Here is a 7,748-nt window from a genome sequence, read left to right on the forward strand (position 1 = left end):
CTTCCCAAACAAGAAAAAACAAAGGAGTTCATCACCACCAAACTAGTATTACATGAAATGTTAAAGGGTTTTCTTTAAGAAAAAGAAGGGAGGAAAAGAGAAAAAATATGAACAATAAAATGGCAGTAAATACATATCTATCAACAACTGAATCTAAAAATCAAAATAAATGAACAAGCAGAACAGAAACAGACTTATAAATACATAGAACATTTTGATGGTTGCCAGATGGGAGGGTGGGAAGGATGAAAAAGGTGAAGAGATTTAGAAGAACAAATCAGTAGTTACATAATAGTCATGGGGATATAAAGAACAGCATGGGGAATATAGTCAATAATATTCTAATATTCTAACATGGTGTCAGGTGGGTATGTCTAATCACTGGGGTGTAGATCTGAAATTAATCTAATACTGTATGTCAACTGTAATTGAAAAATAAAAAATAATTAAAAATGAAAGCAAAAATCTGGGGGGGAGGGAATTATTCATCTAGTCAATAAAAAATAAACAAGCAAATAAGCCATGAAAGTGGGTTGGGGAGGGAAATCAAGTACCCAGATTTCCTACAATATATTATCTAAAATGTTCAGATTCCAACAAAAATTATGAGGCATGTAAAGAAACAAAGTGTGAATGATAAACCAGAAGGGAAAAAAGCAGTCAATCAAACTTCCTGTGAGAGTGACCAAATGTTGGATTTATCAGAAAAAGTCTACAAATAGCCATTGTTAACATTTTCACAGAATTAAAGGAAAGCAAGAATAAAGGGTAAAAGAACATATGATGACAATTTCACATCAAATAGAGAATATCAATAAAGAGATAAAATTTAAAAGAACCAAATGGAAATTCTGAAGTTAAAAAGTACAATATTACTGTACTCTTAGTGTACCAAAAGTACTGAAATTACAAATTCACTAGAGGGACTCAAAAGTGGATCTGAACTGGCAGAATAAAGAATAAGCAAACTTGTGATAGATCAGTAGAGATGCAAGCCAAAGAATAGAGAGGTGAAAGAGTAAAAATAAATGAAAAAAGCCTCAGAGAAATGTAGGATGGACACACCAGAAGGAGAGGGAAATAGACAGAAATATATCTATAATAATAAAAGCATAATATGCTAATTAGACCGGACAGCCGAAGGACCTTCCAGACGAAGCTGGGGCTGTGAGTGCGAGGCAGCTACTGTGGCTGTGAGGGCCGAGCCCCTTGCATGAATTTCATGCATCGGGCCTCTAGTATATATTCCCAGAAATAATGGCTGAACACTTCTCAAAGTTATTAAAAAACAATAACCATCCTGTCCAGGTGGCTCAGTTGGTCAGAGCATCATCTCAATGCACCAAGGTGTGGGCACATATAAGAATCAATCAATGACCTTTCCCTGTGAGGGTCCCCGATTGAGAAAAGTGTGGCCTTCTCTCCATGCCATGGCATGTGCTCGTCCACTGATATCAGTGTACTCCAAAAAGGGGGAATCATCTGGCAAAAATGTCGTTTTGCCTGCTGTGTTCAAGGCTCTTATTAGACCAGATATTGTGAACTTTTCTCACACTAACTTGCACAAAAACAATAGACAGCCCAATGCTGTCAGTGAATTGGCAGGTCATCAAACCAGTGTTGAGCCTTGGGGTACTGGCAGAGCTATAGCTCAAATTCCCAGAATTCAAGATGGTGAAATTCATCGTTCTGGCCTGGGTGCTTTCAGAAATATGTGTCATGGTGGCTGCTTGTTTGCACCAATCAAAACTGGCACCATTGGCACCACAGAGTGAACACAACACAGAAGTGATATGCCATCTGTTCTGCCGTGGCTGCCTCAGCCTTACCAGCACTGGTCATGTCAAAAGGTCATCATGTAGCCCAGCCTGTGTGGTTCAGTGGTGGAGCATCGACCCAGGAACTAAGAGGTCACTGGTTCAATTTACAGTCAGAGCACATGCCCAGACTGCAGGCTCGACCCCTAGTAGGAGCAATAGAGGAAGCAGCCAATCTATGATGTTTCTCTCTCATCGATGTTTCTAGCTCTCTATCCCTCTCCCTCTTAAAAAAAAAAAAGTCAATAAAAACATTTTTTTAAAGTCATCTTATTGAGGAAGTTCCTGAACTTCCTTTGGTGGTTGAAGATAAAATTGAAGGTTACAAGAAAACCAAGAAGTCTATTTGCTTCTGAAGAAATGGAGCCTTGGAATGATATCAAAAAGGTCTACGCCTCTCAGCAAATAAGAGCTGCCAAGAGCAAAATGAGAAACCATCTTGTCAATAAAAAAATTTTTTTAATGTCATCTTATTGAGGAAGTTCCTGAACTTCCTTTGGTGGTTGAAGATAAAATTGAAGGTTACAAGAAAACCAAGAAGTCTATTTGCTTCTGAAGAAATGGAGCCTTGGAATGATATCAAAAAGGTCTACGCCTCTCAGCAAATAAGAGCTGCCAAGAGCAAAATGAGAAACCATCTTTGGAGCCAGCACAGGAGACCTTGCATCATCTATAATGAGGACACTGGTATCATCGAAGCCTTCAGAAACATCCCTGGAATTACTTTTCTTAATGTAAGCAAACTGAACTTTTTGAAACTTGCTCCTGGTGGGCTTTTGGGTAGTTTCTGCATTTGGACTGAAAGTGCTTTCCCTAAGTTAGATGAAGGGTATGGCACTTAGCGTAAAGCTGCCTCCCTCAAGAGTACAACCTCCCATGCACAAGATGCTTAATATAGACCCCAGCAGAATCTGGAAAAGCCCAGTGATCCAGAGAGCCCTCTGAGTCCCACGCAAGAAGATTCATCGCAGAGTCCTGAAGAAGAATCCACTGAAAGACCTGAGAATCACGTTGAAGCTAAACCTGTACGCAAAGAATATGCACCAGAAACACCATTCTTCAACGGGCCAAGAGCCACAAGCTCTGGGTGGATAGAGCAGCAGCAGATTAAAAGCCAAGTCAGATCAGAAGGGGGTTCCAGGCAAGAAGCCTGTGGTAAGGAAGAAAGGAAAGAAGGCTGTTGGCATTAAGAAGCAGAAGAAGCCTTTGGTGCGTAAAAAAGGCTGTAGCTACCAAGAAACCAGCAGCTGAGAAGCCCACAGAAAAGAAACCCACTACAGAAGAAAAGAAGTCTACAGCATAAACTTAAATTTGTTTATTCCATAAAAATCAAATCACTTTGGACAACTAATTTTGAATGAAGCAGAAGAAAAGAAACCTACAGCATAAACTTAAATTTGTTTAGTCCATAAAAATCAAATCACCGCCCTAGCCGGTTTGGCTCAGTGGGTAGAGCGTTGGCCTGTGGACTGAAGGGTCCCAGGTTCGATTCCGGTCAAGGGCATGTACCTTGGTTGTGGGCACATCCCCAGTGGGAGTTGTGCAGGAGGCAGCTGATCGATGTGTTCATCGATGTTTCTAACTCTCTATCCTTCTCCCTTCCTCTCTGTAAAAAATCAATAAAATATATTTTAAAAAAATCAAATCACTTTGGACAACTAATTTTGAATGAAAACTGATCAAAGGCGAAAAAAAAGAAAAAAGAATCAACCAATGAGCCCTGGCTGGGTGGCTCAGTTGGTTGGAGTGTTGTCCCATGCACCAAAAGGTTGCAGGTTTGATTCCCGGTTGGGGCATGTACAGGAGGCAACTGATCAATGTTTTTCTCTCACATCAATGCCCCCCCCCTTTCCTGTCTCTCAAAAAATCAATAGAAACATATCCTTGGGTGAGGATTAAAATTAAAAAATGAATCAACCAATGAATATATGAGTAGTACAACAAATCAAGGTTTCTATCTCTCTCCCTCTCTCTAAAATCAATAAATAAAAATTTAAAAAAATATAAATCCTTCACATCCAGGGAGCTCAACAAAATCCAAGTAGGGTAAATGTAAAGAGGTCCACAAACAGATACATTATATAAAATTGCTGAAAGTTAAAGAAAAACATCTTGAAAGCATTGAGAGAAAATGACTCATTACATACAAGGGAATTCTAATAAGATTAGCAAACTTCTTAACAGAAACAATGGAGGATGATTATATTCTTTATAATATGTCCAAAATGGTCAAATAAAAACACTATCAATCATTTTTGAGAAATTAGAAAGTACTTTCAGGTGAATGAAAATGAAGAAATATCAGTATTCATGGGATGCAGCTATAGCAGTGCTTAGATGGAAATTTATAACTGTAAATATCTATATTAAGAAAGAAGTGGGGGGGAAGGACACATATGTAATACCCTTTGTAATACTTATTATAATATTTTTTTAAAAAGAATAAAAAAAAACAGAAACAAAACAAACAAAAAAAAGAAAGAAAGAAGAAAGATCTCAAATCAATAAATATAATACACTAGTAAAAGAGCAAATTAAACCAAGAGCAAACAGAAGGAAGAAAATATAAGTATTAGAGCAGAAATTAATGACATAGTAACACATAGTGAAAACCAATTAAACCAAAAGCTGGTTCTTTGAAAAGATCAACAAAACTGACAAATATATAGCTAGACTAAACAAGAAAAAAAGAGAGAAGATGCAAACTCCTAGAATTAGAAATGAAAGAGAATACATTACTACTAACCTTACAGAAATAATTAAGGATTGTGAGAGAATACTGTGGCCATTTGTATGCTACCAAAATATACAACCTAGATGAAATGGATAAATTTCTAGGAAAATAAAACTACCAAAACTGACTCAAGAAGAAATAAATATTCTGAATAGACCTATAATAAGTGAAGATACTGAATTATTAATTTAAAAAACTACCCACAATGAAAAGACTAGGAGTAGATGGCTTCACTGGTATATTCCACCAAACATTAAAGAAGAATTAGTACCAATTTTTCACAAATTCTTATCATAAAGAGTAGAGGGGCACTTCCCAACTCATTTTATGAGTCCAGTATTATCCTGATACCAAACCCAGAGAAAGCCCTCACAAGAAAGAAAAAAACTGTCCGGCCACGGTGGCTCAGTGGTTGAGCATTGACCCAAGAACCAGGAGGTCGAGGTTTGGTTCCTGGTTGGCGCACATGCCCAGGTTCTGGGCTCAACCCTCAGTAGGGGGCATGAAGGAGGTGGCCAGTTGATGGTTCTCTCTCATCACTCTCTCTCTCACTCACTCTCTCTCTTCCTCTTTCTCCAAAATGAATAAAAACATTTTACAAAAGAGAGAAAACTACAGACCAATATATTTTATGAATATGTATGTATTGGAGGGTAAAGGGAGTCCTAATATATGGTGAGAGGGAAAGATTTAACTTTGGGTGGTGGGCACACAGTGCAATATATAGATCTTGTAACATAGAAATCCACACCTGAAACCTATATGCTCATGTTGACCTATGTCACCCCAATAAATTTAATAAAAAAATGTATGTAGATGTTCCCAACAACATATTAGCAAACAGAATCCAGCAACATTTAAACATAATTATACAGAATGGTCAAGTGGGCTTTTTCCCAAGAATGCGAGATTGGTTTAATATCCAAAATCAACTAATGTAACATAGTATAATAATAGAATAAAAATAAAAGTGAAATTAAGACTTTCCCAGATAAACAAAAATTGAGAGAATGTGTTACTAGCAGACCTGCACTATAAGAAATGCAAAAGGGAATCTTTCAGGCTAAAATGAAATGACTACACAGTAACTCAATCACAAATCTCTATATATAAAACCCTAAGCGACCGGTCAACCGTTTGACCGGTCACTATGATGCACACTGACCACCAGGGGGCAGACACTCAACACAGGAGCTGCCCCCTGGTGATCAGTGTGCTCCCACAGCGGGAGCACCACTCAGCTGACCATTGGGCGCCAGATGCTGGGCTCAGGGCTGAGGAGCGCAGCTGCGGTGGTGGCGAGCCTTTCCCACCTCTACTGAAGCGCTACTGAGCAGCAGCGGAGGCAGGCGCCATGGGGCCAGGACGAGTGGATGCGGTGCCCAGCCAGGGCTGCCTGCTGCTTTGAGCACTACTACATGCCTCGAGGGGTCCTGGATTGTGAGAGGGCGCAGGCCAGGCTGAGGGATCCCACCGGTGCACAAATCTGTGCACTGGGCCTCTAGTGAAAAAATAAAAACCACAAATAGGTGTAACTGCTTAGATAAATCCAAAAGACAACATAAATGTACTTTTGTTTGTAGCTCTTTTTTCCCCCTTCTATCTGATTTAAAAGACAACTGCATAACCCTGGCGGGTGTGACTTAGTTGGTTGAGCATCAGCCAATGAATAGGGATGGGGGTAGTGCGGGGGAGGAGGGGCAAAGGAGAGGCAACAGATCAATGTTTCTCTTATACATCAATGTTTCTCCCTCTCTCTCAAGTCAGTAAAAAAAAAAAAAGAGACAATTGCATAAAGCATTAAGCATTAATTATACATATTATATGGATAAAATACAAAGGCATAATGTTCCCATTTGTTTTGGTTTGTGTTGTCTAATGCCATTCATAACTTTAAGGATGACATTGTAGAATTTAAATATTAGTCACAGAAAAAATACATTTCCTTATTTCATTTCTCTCACAAGGCAATAATATTTGCCCATTTGCACATCCAGGTTAACAAACTTTGTGTATTTCCCAAGGGCAGAAACAGAATCTCCCCTAGAAACTGGATTTCTCACCCAGGATTGTGACAATGATGAAAACTGTGTGACTCATACTTGCCCTTAACGAAGTTTTAAACACATCACTGTTGAAGTGCTAATAACCAGTGTGGAAACTGGTAACAGATATGAAGGTATTTTTGCACTTTAATGAAAAGGTCTCCTGAAGTCCTGGAATGCATTCAATTTCCAGAAACAGGAAACTTTTCTGATGAAAAGGTGGCCTGATTGAAGCAGGTAATGGTATCTGGATTCCTCAAATCACTGTTTGCAATTTCTTAAGAAATAGGTACTATGGGTCTTGGATGTGTGAATACAAAAGATATTTTAGTCCCTCTCCTTCTTATGAAGGAAGACCCTAACAAATACAACCTTCCAGGGGAGGCCAACCTGCCAGACTCCTGAGACAGTGCGTGAACTGCCTTCCAGGGACTGACTGCCCGACCTCAGACTTGTTCCTGGCTGCGAGAGCTGACAGCCAGGAGGTACCAGAACACTATCACCATGGCAACCCATCACCATGGCAACCCATCACCATGGCAACCCATCACCATGGCAACCCATCACCATGGCAACCCATCACGAGGCCAACCTGCCAGACTCCTGAGACAGTGCGTGAACTGCCTTCCAGGGACTGACTGCCCGACCTCAGACTTGTTCCTGGCTGCGAGAGCTGACAGCCAGGAGGTACCGGAACACCATCACCATGGCAACCCATCACCAGCCACAGGTTAGGTACAAGGCTTGCAAGTGTGGCTTCTTTGGAGACGAAATTAATATAATTAACAACCGGGCACTGTAATCTGAAATCTCAATCCTCGAGACAATCTCCCAGATTTTACAGAAATTAGGGAGGGGGTACTTCTAATCCCATCTCTGCCAGGGTTTAGCAGAGTGGGCGAGGAGGGTTGGCGTGTCTTCTCACCTGTAAATGATAACAATAATACGTGCCTCACCGCGTGGAGGAGACGTTTAACAGACCCTTAAACATTGGTTTCTTTCCCAGCTGCCCGCCCGCACGACCGGCCTCGCCCGTTCCCCTTCGCGCAGTGCGCAGGCTCACATCCCACCCTGGCCTCGCCCCAGCGAAGGGTTTCCTGCCGGGACCGCCCACGTCGACTCAGAAGAGAACCCTCCAGGTCCCAGCTGACG

At 40.6% G+C, this 7,748-nt stretch overlaps 1 pseudogene; it reads left to right on the top strand.

Moving 5' to 3' along the window:
• The first annotated feature begins 1,422 nt into the window (after positions 1 to 1,422).
• Positions 1,423 to 3,175, top strand: LOC106726228 (annotated as a pseudogene).
• Positions 3,176 to 7,748: the final 4,573 nt, after the last annotated feature.

Source organism: Myotis brandtii, unplaced genomic scaffold (genome assembly GCF_000412655.1).
Source record: "Myotis brandtii unplaced genomic scaffold, ASM41265v1 scaffold240, whole genome shotgun sequence".
Taxonomy (NCBI): Eukaryota; Metazoa; Chordata; class Mammalia; order Chiroptera; family Vespertilionidae; genus Myotis; species Myotis brandtii.